The sequence below is a fragment of the Octodon degus genome, unplaced genomic scaffold, assembly GCF_000260255.1.
Source record: "Octodon degus isolate 3935 unplaced genomic scaffold, OctDeg1.0 scaffold00048, whole genome shotgun sequence".
NCBI lineage: Eukaryota > Metazoa > Chordata > Mammalia > Rodentia > Octodontidae > Octodon > Octodon degus.
This window is the reverse complement of record NW_004524624.1, coordinates 12,855,604-12,877,509: the sequence shown is the minus strand read 5'-3', so window position 1 is coordinate 12,877,509 and position 21,906 is coordinate 12,855,604. Positions and strand designations below refer to the sequence as shown.

Genomic DNA, 21,906 nt, shown 5'->3' with positions numbered 1-21,906 from the left:
AGGAAAATGACAGGGGGGTTGGAAAAGATTATGTTTTTCTATGTATGCAGGATGGCTTACATAAGTATAGTGCTGATTTCTGTTGGTCCATTTAGGGGAACAGTTGATGCTTAAATTTTTTTCTTGTCCTTTTTAACTTCTTGTAATTTTTTTTTCTTACCAATATTACATGTTTATTTCTGGTAATCTGAACAACGACTCTGAAGACATTATACAATATAGCAACCATTGGTGAATTCCTATTGTTTTCCTGGGGAAGCTTTATATAGTTTCTATTTTTTTTTTGCTATGTTATATTCTCTTCAAATAAAAATTACAAATTTGAGATATTTTTGCAAAATTAATGTACCTGAAAACTATAATATTTAGTAAAATATATCAGGCACACAAGTTTAATGTGTATGGTGTCCCACTTGTGTCAGGCAAAGTACAAACAAGAAAACAATAAAGGATTGACAGAAGGGACTAAAGGACAGATCTCATGCAATAGGGAAAGTGGTCCAAGGGGGCAAGGGTGACAAGGAAGGAAGAGGGAAAGGGAAATTAAAAACAATATAATTGTGCCTTGTATTGGAAACTAATAGCCCCAATTAATGTAAACATTACATTAATTCATGATAATATGAACTAAGATAAATAATACGAACAAAAATGAAAAGTGGGATGGGGGAACTAGAAGAAGAGGGAAGGAGGAACAAGGGAGAAAAATTTTAAAACAAAGTAAATAAAATAAACATGCTGTAATATATACATGGAGCTATTCATCAAAATAATTACAAACTACATGAACTACAAACATTAAAAAAGAAAATACTACAACTTCTTATAATGTCTTACCAATCTAAGGTAATCTCACCTGACTTTAACACAGAAGATTATTCCAGATTATCAATGTGCATCCCAACTAATGACATCTCCCTTTAAAAATAAAGCAAGTCAAAGAGAAAAGACACCTTTTTCTGTGGGAGCCGCTGGGTTGGGAGGAGCGTGGCCTTGTACTCTCCCTGCCATGGCTTGTGCTCATCCCCTGATATCCGTGTACTCTGAAAAGGAGGAGTCATCCGGAAAAAATTTCACCTTGCCTGCTGTGTTCAAGGCTCCCATTCGACCAGATATTGTGAATTTTGTTCACACAAACTTGTGGAAAAACAGCAGACAGCCATATGCTGTCAGCAAACTAGCAGGTCATCAGACCAGTGCTGAGTCTTGGGGAACTCACAGAGCTGTGGCTCGAATTCCCAGAGTTCGTGGAGGTGGAACCCACCGTTCTGGCCAGGGTGGCTTTGGCAATCTGCATCGGGGAGGCCGCATATTTGCACCAACCAAAACCTGGAGCCATTGGCACCGCAGAGTCAACACAACCCAGAAGTGGTATGCCATCTGCTTGGCCTTGCCCGCCTCGGCCTTGCCAGTGCTGGTCATGGCCAAAGGTCATTGAACTGAGGAAGTTCCAGAACTTCCTTTATTGGTGGAAGATAAAGTTGAAGGTTACAAGAAGACTGAGGAGGCAGTTTTGCTCCTGAAGAAACTTAAGGCCTGGAATGATATCAAAAAGGTCTATGCTTCTCAGCGAATGAGAGCTGGCAAGGGCAAGATGAGAAAACGCCATCACATCCAGCGCAAGGGACCTTGCATCATCTATAATGAAGACAATGACATCATCAAGGCCTTCAGAAATATCCTGGGCATCACTCTGCTGAATGTAAGTGAACTGAATATTTTAAAACTTGCTTCTGGTGGGTATGTGGAGCGTTTCTGCATTTGGACTGAAAGTGTTTTCCGGAAGTTAGATGAGCCGTATGGCACTTGGAGAAAAGCTGCTACCCTCAAGAGTTTCTATAACCTGCCTATGCACAAGATGATCAATACAGATCTGAGCAGAATCTTGAAGAGTCCAGAGAACCAAAGAGCCCTCCGAGCACCACACAAGAAGATTCATGGTAGAGTCCAAAGAGGAATCCTCTGAAGAACCTGAGAATCATGCTGAAGCTGAACCCTTATGCAAAGACCATGCGCCAGAACACCATTCTTCGCCAGGCCAGGAATCACAAGATCCATCTGACTAAAGCAGCTGCACCAGCAGCCAAACTGGAACAGAAGGAAGTTGCTGGCAAGAAGCCTGTGGAAGAGAAGAAAGGAAAGAAAGCTGCTGGTCCCAAGAAACCTGTGAAGAAACCTTTGGGGAAAAAGCAGCTCCCAAGAAATCAGCAGAAAAGAAACCTGCTGAAGAAAAGAAGCCTGCTGCATAAACTGTCAAAATCTCTATCCCATACAAGTACCATAAATTTGGACAGCTTATTTTGAATAAAGACCTGGTCAGAGGCAGTGAAGGAAAAAAAGAGAGAGAGAGAGAAAAGGCAGAAGTAAGTAAAAAGGGCAGAAATCATGAGAATTTAACGTGCCATTCTCAGCTTGATGTAGAACAGTCATTTGGAATGCAGAGATGGTAATGGAGTCTGCCAATAACCTGAAAAATCTTGTTTGAAATTGCAGCTTTTCAGTCAAATACAAATGTTGGAGGAGCTGAGGAAATAAAAAGAACCCTTCTTTACTGTTATTGGGAATATAGATTGGTACAACCACTGTGGAAATCAGTGTGGAGGGTCCTCAAAAAACTAGGATTGGAGGTCACATTTGACCCAGCTATGTTCCTTCTGGGTATCTTTCCAGAGGAATTAAAAACATCTTACCACAGAAATATCTCTGAACCCATGTTTACAGCAGCACAATTTGTAATAGCTAGATCCTGGATACAACCCAGATTACCATCTATCAAGGAATGGATAAAAAAGATGTGATATTTTTATACAGTGGAGTACTAGTCTTCCATAAAGAATGATAAAGTGCATACTTTTATAGGTAAATGGATGTAACTCAAGAAGATACTCATAAGTGCAATAAACCAGACACACATGGGCAAACTTTGAATTGTCTCCCTAGTGTGAGAAGCTGAAAGAGTAAATAAGATCTAAAATGCACAATAGATACTGTAAAATGGGAAGAAACTTCAAAAGGAAAGAGAAACTGAAATGGGGGAAGCGAGAAAAGAATGAAAGAAAAAGAAAAAAATATATATTTCTCTTAGTTCATTGAAAAGGAAGGTTTGAGCTAATATTGTTTGGACAACTAAATGCATACATTTTGTACTCTGAATAACTAATTTAAAGATAACAATATACAATGTACTAATCATTGTTACTCTATTATCTTGTTTTTAAATTTTGTTTTTTTCTCTTTAAAATTAAAAAATAATAAAACATAGACTTTATCATCATTCAGTATGAAGATGCCAACAGATCAGAAGAGAATTCCCAGTGAAAATAGAGTTTATTATTCATATTCATTGGGGTATGGTGCATACACCATACTACACAGGGCTATGGGGAAGTTCTAGAATTGGTCAAGACAGGAGTCTTTGTTGTAGTTTTCAAGGTTAAGAAATAGGTGAGGTTGGGTAAGTAGCTTCAAAACTGCTTAGTTAGAATAATTTTATTGGGTTCTGGGGCATAGGAATTGCTCTTGGTCACTTCCTATCTGACTATAGGAGGGATCAGGATAAGTGGATATTGTCCCAGAATGTAACAGTCTGATAAAGGAAGTAGTTGGAATGTTGGTTCTAGATTGGTATACTTGTTTAGCCCTGGGCCAATAAGACCAAAAGATCAGAAATACATAAAGTAAAAAGACATAATTAATGTAGTTTGGAGATAGATTCTTAGTCCATAAAGGAACTCAGCCCTACCAACACCTTGATTTGGCTTTGTGAGATCCAAGGCAGAGAATCAAGCATGACATGGCAGATTTCTGATCTACAAATGTGTAAAATAGCAAAGGGTTATTGTTTTAAGCTCAAACGTTTGTGGTAATTTGTTACAGCAGCAGAGAAAACTAATACATGTGCCAAATTTTCCTGGGTAACATGTTTCTAATTAACTCTCTGGGAATATTGTATTCTGTGAGACTTTTCCCCACTTTCACAATTAGTCATATGAAAAAAGGCTAATCAGACAAGCTATCTTTGATGACTATTTCTGGCTGTTATCCATCAACACAAATGTAATGAGAAATTTTTAGCGTTATCCACCATTACAGCATGGAGAAAAATTAAAACAAGATGTGCTAGAAAATTAGCTGGAGTTTGTAGAGCTCAATTCTTAACACTTGAAAATATTTTAAGACTGAATGAGTTTTAATGAGAGCTAATAATTGCAGCATATGTTATACCATTTCTATGAGGCAAATGGCTATGTTAATTCATATATTTAACCAAAAATTCACAGCAAGATTTTATAAATTCTTGCTTTGAGCCACTCCCCGCCTCCACTAAAATAAACTTATCAGTAATGAGAGATAAAATACAAAAATTAACATTTGGGCTGGGGAGATAGCTCAGCAGCTTAAGTGCCTGCCTGGCAAGCACAAGGTGTTTCATCTCCATACTACTACTAATAATTAATAATTAATCATCATCATCATAATAATAATTACCTGTAAAAATTAAAATTTGGGAGTAAACATAGCCATCTTGCAAAAAGTCAAACTTTACTGTAGATCAGAAACCAAACATTTATTGATTCACTTATTAAAAGCTTTTGTTTAACAAAAATGTGAAAGTATTGATTTAATCATTGATTTAGACAAAGGAGAGCATGTTTTGTGTTTCTTTGAAGCTTATACTCAAAAAGAAGAATATCAGGTCTGGGGAGATAGTACAATAGAATAAGTGCTTGCTTGGCAAGCACAGGGTCCTGCGTTTAATCCCTGGTACAAGAAAAAAAAAAAGAAAGAAAGAAAGAAAGAAAGATAGAAAAGAAAAAAATTAACATGAAAAAAGTGACCAAATAAAACAAGTGGACATCGGGAAAGGTTGCCAGGAATTTATATCCTTAGGGTAATCAAGACTATAAATGTCTGGGGTTAGGGAGATAGCTCAGCAGCCTAAGCATCTGCCTGGCAAGCATAAGGACCCAGGTTTGATCCCTGGTACCACACGCTAAGCTGGCCCTAGAACCCTGGACATACCATGCCAGCCACTGAAACCAAGTGTGGTGGCGCACACCTGTAATCCCAGTGCTGGGGAGGCTGAGACAGGAGAACAAGTATGAGTTTGAGCTGAAAGTGAGACTTCGTAACAAATACATACATACATACATACATAGATTTTAACAAATACAAAATAAAGAAGATTATAGATGTTCTCTGAGAGGTAGAAGACTAAAACCTTTTGCAATAATTTTTTAAAAATTAAAATGAAAAATAAAGTTGTCAAGAACATATGGGAGAAAAGAGTACAATGGAAAGGATATTGCCAAAAGTCATATCTTTGCAACTTCCTTTCAATTTTGCTATACATTCAAAACTTTTTTTAAAAAAATAAGTTATTTTTACAATTTAAAAGCTCTGGAAATGAAAATTAGTGGGCTTTTTATTTTAATAGTTGAGATAGTAGGATAGAGAACTAATAAGGTAGACAAGCACCAGGAAATTTAGCCAGATCACATTCCAATGAGATAAAGAAATACAAACATGTTACTTAAAAATAGTGAAAATCCATTAGAATTCTCTAATGCATCCTTAATAGAGCACCATAAAATGATTCCTGAGGAAATGGCATTGATATTTCTGAAACAGATTTTTTTTAAAACAAGAAAAAGGAATTAGAAGCAATAGGGATAGGGTAAGAAGAAGTTAAATTATCATTATTTACAGATGACATGTTCCTCTATTTGGAAGACCAAAAAATTCCATTGAAAGATTCCTAGAATTAATAACCAAAATCAACAGTGTAGCAGGATACAAAATCAACACTAAAAAACCAATAGCATTCCTCTACACCAATAGCAAACTTGCTGAGAAGGAAAGTAGGGAAACAATACTCTTCACAATATCATCAAGAAAAATGAAGTAATTTAGGATTTAACCTAACTAAGGAAGTTCAAGACCTCTACAATGAAAAGAATACTCTAAAAAAGGAAATTGAAGAGTTAGGTTAAGATTGATAGCCCAAATCGTTTGATAATAACAATAAGCTTTTCTTCTGGATGGTTAACAACCTAAGTTTGCAGACCAAAATTAGAGAAAAAGGAGGGCTACGAGGAAAGCCAACATTTTGGCCCTAGCCTTCTAAGGTCAATTAAGACTCAGGACATATGAGAACTTGTACTGTAACGTCATGTACCTCGGTAGTGTCCCAAATTTTCTGATCAAGAAGATTATGGGGCCAAAGAGGAAAGTGATCGATGACATAGAGTGGGCCTAAGGAGAGTCACATGGGGAGAAGATACTCTCTCAGGCTTTCACAGAGAGCACATTGGCCAAGCATTGGCTGTGACTCATCCACATGGCTGACACTGACAAAGTTTCTACAATCTGAGGTACAGGATCTCAGGACAAATCCTGAGGGCATTTCATTGACCTTCTCAGACCAAAAAGCTACAACTCTTGTTGCATGGGTCCTGCTTTACCTTGGTCTTAACCATCCAGCAGAAAAGTATGAAGACGAAATTATAAGAAATAAAGCCATGCTGTTAAGTTGAGCTGTGGGGAACTCAGGTCAATAATTTCTGACATTGCCAGTTAAACAGAAGACCCAATGCTATTATGGGCTACTGGACTCTTTTAGAATATTTTGCTGAGTTTACACACCTATAATATTCAATAATGGAACTTAGAAAAAATGGGGTATACAGATGAATGTCCATTTTGTATCTGTGTATTCAAAGTGGTTGGGATAGATATATAGTTACATTCTGTTAATGAATAGAATGATTTGTTCTAATGGAGTTTGTAAATAGGATCACAAGTCCACATCTTGTACAGCAATTAACCACTAAGAAGAATATATGCAGTGTATTATTTGTTGAAAAATAAAAAAATTAAAAAATAAATTAATTTAAAAAAAAAGGAAATTGAAGATAATATCAGAAAATGAGAAGATACCCTGTATTCCTGGATAGGCACAACCAATATATTCAAACTATCTATATTTCCAAAACTGTCCTATAAATTTAACACAATCTCTATCAAAATACCAATAACATCCCTTACAGTGCTGGAGAAAGCAACCCAAAAATACATATGGAACCCGAAGAGACCTAGAGTAGCAAAAGCAATGCTGGGCAACAAGGGGAAAATAGAGGACACCACAACCCCAGACATCAAGTTATACTACAAAGCTACAGTAATAAAAACAGCATGATATTGGCCAAAAAGCCATACAGAGAAATTAGGCATATGTAACCCAAAATAGCCACAATCAGAAAAAAACAAAAAAAAACTTTAAAATGCATCATAGTCAGCTCTCCTTTCAGCGTGGTCACTGCCTTCAGCCCGTTCAGGATCATAACAAGGTATTCTCCAGCAGAACTATTGAACACTGGCAAAAACCTCTATAAGGGTAAAACAAAAGAAGTCTATGAATTGTTGAATAGTCCAGGAAAAGCCCTCCTGAAGTCCAAGGACCAGATTACAGCCGGAAATGCAGCCAGAAAGAATCACCTGGAAGGAAGAGCTGCCGTCTCCACTAAGATCACCAGTTGAATTTTCCAGGTGTTACAGGAAGCAGGTCTCAAAACTGCTTTTACCAGAAAATGTGGAGAGACAGCTTTCATTGCACCCAGTGTGAAATCATTCCAGTGGAATGGATTTGCAGAAGAATAGCAACTGGTTCTTTTCTCAAAAGAAATCCTGGCATCAAGGAAAGATTTAAATTTTCCCCACCTAAAGTGGAGCTATTTTTCAAGGATGATGCTAATAATGATCCACAGTGGTCTGAGGAACAGCTAATGGCTGCAAAATTTTGCTTTGCTGGACTTGTTATAGGCCAAGCTGAAGAGGATATCATGAGTTATGCTACACAAGCTATTTTTGAAATCTTGGAGAAATCTTGGTTGCCCCAGAACTGTACACTGGTTGATATGAACATTGAATTTGGTGGTGATGAGACTACCAAAGAAATTGTTCCCGCTGATGTTATTGATAGTGATTCCTGGAGAATCTAACCATCAGGAGATCAAGGCCAAGAGAAAGACAAACAGTCTTACCATGACCTCAAGGAAGGAAGCCCTTCAGGAGTTCAGATGGTAAAGAAGAACTTCAAATGGGTTGCAGAGAGAGTACAGTTGCTTCTGAAATCTGAAAGCCAGTGCAGGGTTGTAGTGTTGATGGGCTCAACTTCTGATCTTGGTCACTGTGAAAAAATCAAGAAGGCTTGTGGAAATTATGGGATTCCCTGTGAACTTCAAGTAACATCTTCCCATAAAGGCCCAGATGAAACTCTGAGTATTAAAGCTGATGGCATTCCAACTGTGTTTGTGGTAATGGTGGGGAGAAGCAATGGTTTAGGCCCAGTGTTGTCTGGTAACACTGTGTATCCAGTTATCAGCTGTCCTCCCTTCACATCAGACTTGGGAGCTCAGGATGGGTGGTCTTCTCTGAGACTCCCCACTGGTCTTGGCTGTTTGACCATACTTTCTCTGTAAAGATTAGCTCAGTTTGCTGGTATAGGCCAAATTGCAAGCAAGCATATTGAATACATGGATTTCCTTGAAACAGGCTGACAAGAAAATCAGAGAATCCAATTTCTAAGAATGTCATTTCATTGGGTTGGGGGAGGAGTCCTATACATTCTCAGTTTGGGTACAGAAAAATAAGCAAAATAGAAAGAAAATGGTTCTTGGTTAGAGAAAACAAATAAAATTGATAATGAATAAATGCTTCTCTAGATATACACAGAAAATAAAATAAAATACATCATAGTCAAAATCTCATATATTCAATAAAAAACCCAAATCTTATAAAAGCTGTTAGAGAAAAGCAGCAAAACATTTATAAAGGTGAAATCATTAGAATTACAGAAGACTTCTCACAACAAAATTTAAAGGCCAAGAGAGGTTGGAACAACATATTTCAAGCCCTAAAAGAAAATAAATTTCAACCCAACTCATGTATCTTGCAAAATACTTTCAAAATCAGTGAAGAAATAGCTTTTCCATGAAAAAGTACATTTTTTAGAAATTCATGACCACCAAGCCAAGATTTCAATAAACATTCTCCAGCATACCCTAGAAAGAGACAATGACATCAATAATGCAAAAAAAAAAAAAATAATAATAATAATAATGAAATAAATATAATAATAATAATAATAATAATAATAATGAAATAAATATACCAGGTAAGGTGAATCATTAAGCAGAAGTAGAAAAAAAATAGCAACAGGAAAATAATGTAATGACAGGAATAAGTCAACAAACTTCAACAGTAACACTCAATCTGAATAGTCTCAACTCCCCAGTCAAAAAACAGATTAACAGATTGGCTCAAAAACTAAAAACCAATGATATTGTGCATTCAAAAAAAACCACACTTAATACAAAATGAAATTCATAGATTAAAAAATCAAAGGGTGGTAAATAATATTCCATGCAATCAAAGTAAAAAACAAGTAGGAGCAGCCATCCAGCAGCCATCCATTTTCAGACAAAGTGTATTTTAAGCCAAACTTGATCAGAAGAGGCAATGAATGGGGTCGGGGAGATGGCTCAGTGGAATAAGCGCTTCCCTGGCAAGCGCAAGGGCCTGAGTTCAATCCCCGGTTCTGCAAAAAAAAAAAAAAAAAAAAAAAAGAGGCAATGAAAGTCCCTATATGTTGATTAAAGGAAGAGTTCAACATAAAAATATAATAATTATAAGCATATATGCCCCGACCACGAGTACACCCAACATCATAAACAAACACTACTGGATATAGTAAATCAAATAAATAACAACACAATTATAGTGTCACAAATAAATCAACTAGACCAAAAAAAAATCAACAAATATCAAAGTTGAACCAAACTTTCAAACAAATAGCCTTAATAGATATCTACTATCTATTTTTGTTAGAGTTCCACCTAACAGAAACAGAACACAAGTTATTTTCAAAGTACATGGATCTGTCAGCAAAATATATCATATACTAGATCATAAAGCACGCTTAAGCAAATGCAAAAGAATGAAAATAGTTCACACATGTTATCAGACCATAGCACAATGAAAGTAGAAGTCAATGGCAAAAGAACCACAGAAATTATATGAACATTTAGAAAGTAAACAATATACTCTTGAATAACCGGTGAGTCATAATCATCAGTACAAAATAAAGGAAGAAATCAAATAGTTCAAACAATAGAGCCAGTATAACACACAGGAGCATATGGGCCACAATGAAAGCAGTCCAAGGAGGGACATTTAAAGCCATGAATACCGAAGTTAGAAAAGCCAAGTGTGCCCAAATTAATAACCTAATGATGCATCTCAAGGTCCTAGAAAAATAATAACAATTTAAATTCAAATCAAGTAGAAGGATAGAAATATACAGATCAGAACAGAAATTAATGAAATACAATGAATCAAAGAAGTGGTTCTTCAAAAGATTAAACCAAAGAGATAAACCTTTAGCCAACTGTACAAAAACAAAGGAAAGAAAAGATCCAATCAGTGGAGTAAGAAATGAAAAAGATGAAATCACAACAGACACTGCTGAAATCCAGACAGTTAATAGTATCTATATGCTTCAAAAATCTGTACTTCAATAAGCTGGGAAGTCCAAAAGAAACACATAGACTCCTAGCTATGTTTGGATTACCAAAACTGAACCAAGAAGACATAATACAATAACAGGCAATGTACTAGAAGAAAGAAATGCCAAGTTTAGTATTGGGGGAATAATTAAAACCTATCACCCAAGAAAAGCCAATAGATTCACAAGTGGATACATCAGTGAATATTTTTTGAGCAGGGCATTAACAGTATCATATCTGAGCTTCATAAAGTTTAAGCTGATGAAATTATGGAAAACAGACTGAAGCCTAAGTAAATGGTAAGAAGATAAAGGACTCAGAATTAGATTGCATACATTAGTCACTGGTCAACAGAACAAAAACAGGCAGAGAAAAACCAAATTTGGCTCTGAAGTCTTAATCTTGGGAAACTTTCATAGATATTTCTACCATTAACTCAATAGGGACTCATATGAGATAGGACAGAATTCAGCATATAGGTAATAAGTTCCACTTTGTGATACATAGGTACCAGAAAATATCTCATTCTGACATTTAGAATTATGTCTGTTAGATACTCAATGAATGTAGGAGAAAAAGAGTAAGAAAGATTCATTTTGTTCTGTTTATGTTTTAGACTGTGAACATAAGATCTGTGGGGCAACCACATAAAGCACACAATAGCTCTGGGTAGACTAGAAAAGTCTCAAACTGGACAAAAATGAAGATAAAGAAGAAAGTAATGCCAAGATCAGATTTTGATGGAACAATTAAAGCTATAGATGAATAAAGATGAGGCAGAAGGGAGTTGCCAGAAAAATATAATATAAAGAAGTTAAAGAGAACATTTTTAGGATTTGGTCAATAGGGGAGGGAAAAGACCTAAGAGTTATTGTGATCGGTGACAAAACAATCTTTAGATGACTTTATAAGAGCGATTACAATAGACTGCTGGAAAAGAAGTTAGACTAAGGGACTGGGGAGATAGTTTGGAAGTCTAAGCGTCTGCTTGGCAAGCACAAGGACCTGGGTTCGATCCCTGGTACTGGTACCAACTGCTGTGCCACCCCAGAACATCAGGCCCACCATGTCAGTCACCAAAACCAGGCATGGTGGCACACACCTATAATCCCAGTGCTGGGGAGGCTGAGGGAAGGACCACTCTGAGTCTAAGCTGTGTAGTGAGACTCTGTACCAAATAGATAAATAAATAAGAGATTTTAAAAAGTTAGGCTAAAACAAATTAGAGAATTTATGAATTTTTCTGATTAAAGCAGAAGATGCAAACATGACTCTTTTGAGAATTTTGTCAGTGAAAAGTTGAACTAAAGGAACATAAAGAATAATAAAAGGAAAAGAAAAGACTATAGTTTTAGGTGGGAAGGAAAGCTATGGAAAATAAATATTAAAGAAGCAAGATGGTGGCCAGAGTAAATGGATGAAACAATGCCTTACAATGGAGTCTAGTCATTAAAAAGATTAGGTCCCCAAATAAACAGTGCAGCAGATATTTAAGAGGAAAGGTACAAGATTACCAAGGCATCGATGAGTCTATTCATGGTGGACACAAGCAACAATTTCTTTGCATGGTTGCTACATGAACGAGGCTGGCCATATACTGTAGATGGCAGGAGTTAGGGGTAAATTTCCTTCCAAAAGAAACTTTCTAGAAGGCATCAAAAAATGCTTTATTATTTCAAATCTTGGGGCCGGGGAGATGGCTCAGTGGATAAGCACTTCCCCGGCAAGCACAAGGGCCTGAGTTCAATCCCCGGTTCCGCCAAAAAAAAAAAAAAAAAAGAGGTATCAAATCTCATAGAAGATAAAGTTTTCTTGGTTTTGTTTTATTTTGCCATTTTTCTATACTATAGTTCATGCTGTACCATTTGTGTTGCTTTCAGCGTCAATGTTATCTTCAATCATGACTGTGGCTATGTTAAATGATAGATTGTGAAGAAAAAAGCAAATAGCTTCTATAAAACCAAAGTGGGAAATATGAGAGGGAGTCAGTTGTAGCTTATATACCAAATATCTCAAGACATCAAGGAAGGTAAAAGCAGGAAAGTCATCCAATTCATCCTTATAATTATGTTTGGGGGGAAATGAGACCTAGAAAAGAGAAATAGCTTACCGAAAAGCAAAATAGAGAATCAAAGTGCATCAAGCCATAGCCCAGTGTCATTATGCCTTATCATGTTGTCATATAAAATCAAAGTCCTTTGGAGCCAAGTTCTCGGTTTGTAATATACACGCAGAAATGACATCCTCGCATGAGCAGTGACATGACCTGGTCCTCTATTTTAAATGGATCTTAGTGACTTGATTGTCTTTCTTCTGATTTTGGCCAGACTCTCTATAGTGAGGAAAAAAAAAAAATTACCTTTTGAAATACCGAAAAGACAATAGAAGTGTTAAAGGGATAAATTTAAAATATAAACTTATCTAATAATGCTGAGCCTTATGTAAAGCTGGTGTTTTTAACAAAATATTTCCACTAGGTTTCTGATTTCTAAATTTCACTAAGAGCCCATTTAGATAACACTAAAATGCTTTTAAAAAAAAATAGACGCACTTATTTGGTCACGAAGTTACCAATGCATAGAAAACTTTTAAATCTCTTCTGAACAATAAATCACATTATTAAGCTGCTTTGAAAATGAAAATATGTGTAAATGGAGCTTAGAAACAAGATTAAAAGAATTTTAAAAATCCATGTGTTTTCTGCCACATTTTAATCATACCAAAGAATAGTGAAATCTGCTACTAAGTGGAAAGTAGCTGAATGAGGCTGACCAATTTAAAAGAATCAAGAAGCCACAAAAAAAGCTTTCTGTAAAGCTGTGGTGCTAGTTTTGGAATGATAAATTTCTCCTTCTAATTATTGTCTAATTTTCAAAACACCAATCTGAATATACAGTCTAGGAAAAGTCATGATCAGATAAGGCCCATTTCTTAGTTCTCATTTTAGATTTGAACATGAAGGAGTTGTCGAAAGTAATGTGAAGGCAGCTGTTTCCAATTACAATTATTTTGACAACTGGAAATGAGTAAACAAACCAAAAATAGTTTAATATTTTGATCATGTAGCTCCTTAATATGAAATAAAATAATTAAGCTTTATGTGGACATATAATTTAAGAAATACATTTTATTGTTTGCAGAGTGATTTTCTTAAATTTTTAGAAATTCATTTTTGTACAAATTCAGGTTCATGGTAGACAAATTATATTTTCAGAAACACAAAAATTTCAAAAAATCTGGGTATATGCTTCAAATTAGATATTCAAATTCTCTCAATACAAACTTAATGAAGGTTAACAAGCACTTTTTTCAGCTTCACACAGAACCAACATTTAATAGACAAACTGCTGCTTTATAAACAGCAGAGAGAGAGAGACAGACAGACAGACAGACAGACAGACAGACAGACAGACAGAGACAGAGAGGCTTCTCATCTGGACAGCTATGAATTTTTTTTTTTTTTTCAGAACCAGGGATTGAACTCAGATCCTTGCGTTTGCCAGTCAAGCACTTATCCTACTGAGCCATCTCCCCGGCCCCTAGCTATGAATATTGAGGACACCATTTAGTCTTTATATAAAGACTCATCCTTCCTCATTACAAATCTACATGTTTTTAAAGCTCTGTAGAATGGAGTTCTTCCTTAACAGAAAGGTAGTGAAGATTCAAAAGCCACTCTGACCTTACACCGAACATCCCAAAGGACACTAGAAACCCGGCTGCTCCCAGACAAAGACCTATGGGGAACTCTGGGACAATACAAAAGGGTGGGTTCACTGAGCTTGACATCACCTAAAATGTTTGCTAATTTGCCATTTTAGAGTTTCTTTGGAGATAAAAAATTAATTCTCAAAAATTCTATTATTAAAGGATGAAATATTATATTCATGCTAATTAATTTTATGGCAAGCTAGCTAGCTGTACCTGGCTGGCAACAGAGGTATAAGGGAAGGAGGCACTACAACACTTCAGGTCAGTGAACACCCATCCATCCTTGTCATGGGTAATAAGGTTGAGGAAAGATTCAGAGCATAGGATATTGCTTAAAAGCAAATCTACAGAGGTCCTAAGGACATGATCCTTAAAATAAAACCACGTGAGAACACTTATGCTGAATAAGTCTCTTGAGATAGTAAAAATATCAAAGAATATCAATGTCTTACTTACTTCACCATTTGATTTCCTAAATATGTTCCATTGCCAAAGATTTGTTCATAGTATAGTAACATTGTTGAATGTACCGGAAGAAAACAATGTATTATAGTACTGTAAATCTATATATTTCCATATTTGGAAAGGGGGTTGTTTCATCTAAATCTAGACCCTGTTATTTGTCCTAAAGTACTAATTCTGTGTATGCCTATTTCCTTATCTACCTCATGGAGAAGTAGGCCCAGCATAAAACACAGAACTACTCATAGCATTCCAACTTAATATTAAACAATCAGCCTGAGCGCAGAAGGGAGAAAAGAGTAGCTGTCCTGAGTAGTTCTAAAAGGAAAGCTCTAAAATATTAACCCCTTAATCAATCCCTCACAAACTGATCATCATATATAATATATAAGAATGATCAGTGACACTAACTCAGAATTCCAAAGTATTATGTTTTATTTACATTTATTTAGTATGTGCTTGGCCAAACCTAGCCAGACTGGTTTCTCGTTCTTTAAAATAATGATTTATATAGATGTTTTCTTATTCTTTATTAGGTTTCATTATTTTGAGCTGTTACATTTCTTAATTAACACCACCTTAAATGAACGACGCATACAGGACTCCTCTGTCTTTATATCACTTTAATGCTAAAAGATTATTTTTGTCGGATGCTTTCAAGGCACACAAATAGCATAGAGTTATGTGTCAGATTTTGATTTTTTTTCCCAGTAAAGGACTCTGTTGTTTTAAAAAAATACAATAAAATGAAAGCTGTGACTTCCTTCCATTGAAGTATCAAACCATCCCATGGACTAACAGTATCAAAACCAGATGGTTAGTCTCTTTAAAGATTACCCTGTTTTTCTTAAGAAGAAAAATAAATGTGCCCTTGCTATCTTAAAAAATAGACTATTTTTATTTTGGAAAAAAAGCTCTTTCAAGTACGTATTTCATAAAAAAATCATAATGTACTTACACGGTAAGGAATGGAGAATGGGAAAGGAAGAGAGAAATGAATCAAAATTTGGGTGGAGCTTAAGTAATTTGAACTTTGGACATATAGATGGATCTTTACCACTAGTGATTTTTCTGATATTCTAGGGGAGAAGAGAGAGGAAGCTATGCTTGCAAACAATTCAGGACTGACCAGAGATTAAAGCATCAATTCCAGCACGGGTGGAGGACAGGATTCAGAAATACTGGAAAGCTTTGTTTTCCTCACCCTGTGTCTTGGAACGCCAGATCAGAAGTTGGCAACTCAAGATTAAACATCATAACAGCTGGGATGAGGAAACTCTTCACAGAAGGGCCACCCCAAAAGTCAGAAACGAAAAAATGCTAGAGGAATAAACATAAGGAAATCCCTCAGGATAACATATCTGGCCACTGGGTGGGTATCAGTTTTGTGTCATACTTGGTATACACTGAAATCTTTAAAATAAGATTTTGTTTTCCTTTTTAAAGAGCCTACTCTTAGATATTCACCCATCATTCACAGAAACTTCAAAATTTTTTTAAAAATCTTTTATTTATTTACCTATTTGGTACAGGGTCTCGCTACACATCTCAGACTTGTAGTGATCCTCCTGTCTCAGCCTCCCCAGTGCTGGGATTACAGGGGTGTGCCACCACACCCAGTTTACATGGCCAGAACAACAGCATGACATGAGGTACCAGGGATAGAACCCAGGTCTTTGCACTTGCCAGGCAGGTGCTTACACTGTCAAGCTATCTCCCCAGCCCAGAAATTTCAATGTTGAACATATTTAACTTCTACAGTTTAGGGGAAGAAGCATTTGTTTTTGGTTTGAGGAGCTTGAGGTGGAAAATGAGCCTAACGCCTCCCCATTCTAGGATTAAAAGCACTGTAGACCATACGACACTAGATAAAGAGGAGGGAAATGGTGGATAATTCCTTCTCTTCCCCTGCAGAATCATTGCCCTGAAAGGTATAGCAGATTAATGTTAAATTCTGGTCATCTCCTGATGGAAACACCAGCCTTACTCTGCCTTTGCTGCCCAGTGATGATGCCTCAGTCTACTCCAACTGCTTCCTCCTCAGGCCTCACCGTCCAAGGTTCTGTCATTTTTCCACCAGAATCAAGTCTGAAGCATAGGAAAGCTATTTTTACATAAGAATCACACAGTATTTGGCTTTCTTTATACTTTTGCCTGTACATTTTTTGATCCTGTATCCACCCTAACCCATGCCCCAGAGGTCAAAAGAGCTTGGAAAATAATATTTGATCCAACAAGCATCAAAATTAAGTGCAAAAGAGAACAAAAGATCTTTAAGATTTGTAACTTTAAAGCAAAGTTTAGAAAGACATGACCTTAATGTGTAAATGTCTTTTGTCTGGAAAAGAATGTTAAAACAAAGAACAAAATCAAAGGTGGAAAAGAGGGTCTCCATATGCAGAAAAGTATCAGATCCTGAGCTGAGCTTTTAACATTAAAAAGAAATCCAAAAAGCATACAATTTTTGCCCACCCCCACACCTTGAATAATGAATTCTATATGTAATTATAGGAGAAAGAACTGTACCAGACTGTATTGACTGCACGATGCCATGGGGCTGTGTACTGATAGGCAGAGTTTACGTGTCCTTAAACCATATTAACCCTATGAATTCTATAGTATTCATAGCCATGTTTCATAAATATTTTCTTCACTATACTAAGGAAGAAATCAAGTTTAAGTACAATAGATGATGCTTGTTTTGGACTTTTTAAAAACTCATTTTAGAAAAATAAATCTCTGAAATATGGCCCCAAAGGATTGCTGGAAACTTTGAAGAGTATAAGCTAGTTATTGGACAGGGTTTCTTGGAATACTAGGTGAGAGGTTCCTTAAGCCAGGGAAAGGTTATAAAGAAAAAAGGTTTTGAACACTAGCTTGGCAGTCAAGCACATTCTGTTTGTGAATTTCACTTGTACTAGTCACCGTATAAGTGATCTCAGGCAAGTAAGCCTCTTTAAGCCTCAGTTGTCAGCTATAAAAATGGAAGAAATATAAGCTCCTAAACAGGATTGTTGAAGAATTAATGTATGTAAGTTCTGGCATATGGAAAGGCAATAATAATTGTAATAAACTGTAATAACAATTTGTATTGTGATTAGTAATAGTCATAGTTTATGTGTATTCTTAAGCTTCATAGTAATCCAATGAATTCTATAATACTAGCAGCCATATTTCACAAATGAGGAAACTGAAGTGAAGAAATGTGCTCTATTGCTGAAAAATAAAAATAGGAGGCACTGAGACCCTGTCTCAAAAAGACAAAAAAAAAAAAAAGCCAGGCATGGTGGTACACACCTGTAATCCTACTTCAGAGGCTGAGGCAGGAAGATTGTTGGGACTTCAAGGCCAGCCTGGGCTACAAAGTGAGTTCAAGGCCAGCCTGAACTGCATAGTGAGACCCTGTTTCAAAAAGACAAAAAAAAAAAAGGGCCAGACAAACAGCTCAGCAGATTAAAGTGCCTGCAAGCAGGTGTAGGAGCCAGGGGTTCGATCCCCAGGACTGCCTTGCTGGTCTCACACCCAGGGCGTGCTGGGGGCAACTGAGGCTGGGTGTTGTGGCACACGCCTATAATCCCAGCTCTTGGGAGGCTGTAAACAGGCGGATCACTATGAGTCTGATCCAGTAGTAAGACACTGAACACCCTGTAGACCCTTCCCTAAACTACAAAAAAAAAAGGAAAAAGACCAAAAAAAGTAGGAGGTATATCCAACTATTTTTGTCATATAATTTATGGCTACTATGTTACCACCACTGCTATTGTTATTTATTACTTATTAATCCACCCTAGTGCCTAATACTATGTGCAGCATAGTAGGCATTCAATAAATATTTCTTAATTTAACTTACTCCTCCACCTTTTCCTAGCACTTAGCTGAGAAAGTAACAATCCAGTCACCCAAATAAATTGTATTAATGTTCACAATACCAAAGAGCATGATTGTTCACTGTTATTAGTTTTGTTTTCATTAATTTGAGTGAACTGAATAGCAGCTAGGGTAGATAGACTATTCTCGAATATTCATGAACATCAAAAAAACTACAGGCCAATGTTGTTTATGAATATAAATGGAAAAATCCTCAAGAAAATACTAGCAAACCAAATCCATCAACAAATAAAAATAATTATGTACTGTGATCAAGTAAACTTCATCCCAATGCAGTATTATTTAACAATTGAAAATGAGTGTGATAATCATGAGTAGCCTCCAAGGTATGCTATGTACCATTCTGTCATTTTTCTAAGCAGCAGAAAATCTGAAACACATACAATTGGAGACTGGTGTGTAAGGACTGGTAACGAAGAGAACTCTGATGTGTGCACTAAAGAGAGCCGGTACGAAGACAGATCTGTCTTTTTCTGTGGAGCACAACAACTCCTACAAAATGGTGGAGGAAAAGTCCTTTTTGTGCAAAAGGAGGCCTGAACACTTAGCCACCAGACAGAGCTGTAGTAGTGGTGATGAACTTGGGAATTTACAACAGGACTTGGGAAAATCTCTAGTAGACATCAAAGATATGCCATATAGATGAAAAATCTTAGCCAAAAATTCTGGTGCAAACTTTCAAAGTCTAACTCATCTTTATGTTACAATCTTCCTAAGCTGTAATATACTCATGATTTCCTGTTTAATTATCTTCAGCAACTTTTTAAATTGTCATAGTACATTTGCATCTTCCAAAAGAGTACAAGCAATCAGCTATCAAGCCTAGCTTTAAAAAAAGGACTTAAAATGTGCAATCATAAAATATGAAAGTACTTTTCATTGTAACATTAACTTAATCACAGTTACTAGATAAATATTTTATTCTTTTAACATCGTAAGAGTAAACTAATGGCTCAGAAACAACATGTGTGATCTGACTAAATTAATGTTACTATGGAGACATGATATTTTCAATTTCCTGACTCTTAATGTTGATTTCAACACTGTAATATTCAGTATCTTCCATTTTTCTCTCATTGTTTAATACAATAGAAATAAATGCTATGAATTGAAATACTCTAAAACCGGGAAATAAAAATAGGAAAAACTATATTCTTGTCTTTAGAAGTTCAGTCATATGTCATCTATGGTTCATTCCATAACCCAAGTCCTCATCTGGCTTGTCTTTATTTTTCCCAATAGTTTGCTGGCAGATTCACAAACTCAAAATAAATAGAATTTTTCCACTATCTAATTCTGAATTTGGCAGAGAAACTCAATGATGAATCTATTCCTACTTCAAGAAAAATGTTTTCTTTTATACATTTTACTTACCCATACTGAAGCTCATGGACAGAGAAATAACAATCTAGTGGTGTAGGATATTTCCATTATGTTTCTTAGAAATAAGTTAAACAAATTAAATCTTAATATCTGCAATTTTAAATAGAAATAATCATCTTTTTCTCCTATATTCCATCTTAGATTCCATCCAGGCCATTTGAGGAGAAGTAACATAGGCTGTGTCACTATAAAGAGATCTTTCTTTTATGTTGTTAACTAGAAAAGCCCCCCAAAATAGAAGACAGACCTAGCAAATAGTACCCCACAGCATGAATCTTTATTTAAAGGACAAATACTTCCACCCCATACAAAATTTTAGGCAAATAATGTAAGTAAGTAGTAATATAATTTAAATAAATTTGATTTTCTTCACTATGTACAGGTTATTGAAGGGTTATTGTTATCCAAAACTGCTTTCCCTAGTAATGTTTTCTTACTTTTTGTGTTTATACTTTTTCTGAATTATTCTCAACCTACCAAATTTACCTTCTATCACAAATATTTTTCCAGAGTCCTAAAAGTTCATTCATTCTGTTTAGAACTAATGCCAGGGAAGTGGTACAACACAAACCACCCTGTTTGTTCCACATAGATGCCCAGAAACAACTTGCAATTACTATTTGGAAAGGGACAGACCTGAGTTACACGTGGGCTTTCACCATGGAATCTGTTAATATTTCTTTTTCAGCATCCCTTTCAGCATCCAATTTATGTGAGGAAACTTGTCCCCGGGGCATTCTTTTAAGGGGATTTATGGATTTATACCGCAAAGTGCCTCCAAAGTAGGTTTCCAAAGAAATTCTGATCCTGTCACTTACCCTATTCTAAGCCTTCAGAAGTCTTCTTTGTCCATGGCCACAGGCTAAGATTCCAGAAGGCCCTCTAGAACCTGGCAGCTGCTAACAGCTGCAGCTCACTTTCCGTGCTCTCTACCCAGCTTCTCATGCTCAAACAGGGCAGAGGAGATGTAACATTTAGTCTAGTAAGCTATAATATGTGCTGTGGACCAGGAAAACCTACTCTGTTCCAATCTTTTTTCAATGGGAATTTTATTGAAATTATCTTTTTTTTTTCCTCCATAATATCCTACTGATTGTGATGGAAGTAGAGTCCTTAAATCATAAGACTGTAAAGGAGTTGTTTCCAAGCCCAATGAAGAAGAAAGGTTTATACTCAAAGATCCTGAAGCTGAGCTTGAATCACTGTTTGAATTTACAGGGGATCATAAGTGAATATAGCATGTTTTAGGAGAGAGGAGGAGCCATATGGACACTGAGTTGCCTAAGACCATAAAGAAGTCAGCACATTATCCATCCCTTTCTGTTACTCAGTTGTACAACTTAACTGGCAACAGCTCACATCGCTATCTCTAGGTGTATCCTAATTCATCTAAGTTTGTCACTGTCATCCTCTTCCCATTCAAACAGACATTGGCTCAGAAACTTAGATCGAAGTGACTCAGAAACTGTTATTTTCCTAGCTACTGTGAGAAAAGGATAGTCTAATCATAAAATATGCGGTCTTCTGTTCAATGGCTTAAAAAAGCAACTCCCGTTTGGATATAAGAATCTTAAAGGAAATAGGAGCCTGCCTATTTGGCTCCTAGATGGAGCCTCCTAGATGGCTGCCAATGATTTCAGCCTCCTGAAAATTATGTTTGAATTCCTCTTTGCAACATACCAGGGCTGGTAGAGCTGGTCTATATGAGCAACAGGGCAGAACTGATGGTATGCCACCCTGAGATTAACAATATGTGTATTCTCTCTCTCTCTCTCTCTCTCTCTCTCTCTCTACCCCCTCCCTCTCTCTACCCCCTCCCTCTCTCTACCCCCTCTTCTTCTCCCTCTCCTTCTCCCTCTCCCTCTCCCTCCCTCTCTTCTCTCTCTCTCTCTCTCTC

The 21,906-nt window shown here is 36.4% G+C and overlaps 2 pseudogenes; both read left to right on the top strand.

The window, feature by feature from the left end:
* Window positions 1–973: 973 nt before the first annotated feature.
* LOC101575822 lies at window positions 974–2,330 on the top strand (annotated as a pseudogene).
* Window positions 2,331–3,788: 1,458 nt separating this feature from the next.
* On the top strand, window positions 3,789–8,586 carry LOC101580740 (annotated as a pseudogene).
* The last annotated feature ends 13,320 nt before the right edge of the window (window positions 8,587–21,906 follow it).